Source organism: Etheostoma spectabile, unplaced genomic scaffold (genome assembly GCF_008692095.1).
Source record: "Etheostoma spectabile isolate EspeVRDwgs_2016 unplaced genomic scaffold, UIUC_Espe_1.0 scaffold333, whole genome shotgun sequence".
NCBI lineage: Eukaryota > Metazoa > Chordata > Actinopteri > Perciformes > Percidae > Etheostoma > Etheostoma spectabile.
The window spans coordinates 695,728-696,057 of record NW_022605586.1 but is presented as its reverse complement, the minus strand read 5'-3'; the positions used below and the strand labels follow the sequence as shown (position 1 = coordinate 696,057).

General features: G+C 44.8%; 1 protein-coding gene across 1 annotated transcript in view; it reads left to right on the top strand.

Moving 5' to 3' along the window:
• Positions 1 to 330, top strand: part of tmem237a (transmembrane protein 237a) — a gene marked incomplete at its 5' end in the record, with an annotated part of 51,011 nt that overhangs the window by 4,296 nt on the left and 46,385 nt on the right.

Sequence of the window (330 nt, the reverse complement as noted above, 5' to 3'; positions counted from 1 at the left end):
TACACCCAACAACTGCAGAGTCATCAGAAAACTTCTGTAAGTGACATGACTCTGAGTTGTACTGAAAGTATGTGGTGTATAAGGTGAACAGAAAAGGAGACAACATATGCCTATGTACCACTCACCACCATATCAGACAGAACACGGTCCAGGCGGACAAACTGTGGTCTGTGGACTGTGGACGCACCAACACCCATCAGCCACAGCTTCTCACCTAGTAGTGTTGGAGCTAAATTCTGCTCCGGTCTCAGGGTTCAGTCAATTAGTAGTCAGAATCTCAGATGTTGATGTGGGAATCCTTTTTATTACATAGGATATCCTGAGACAAAG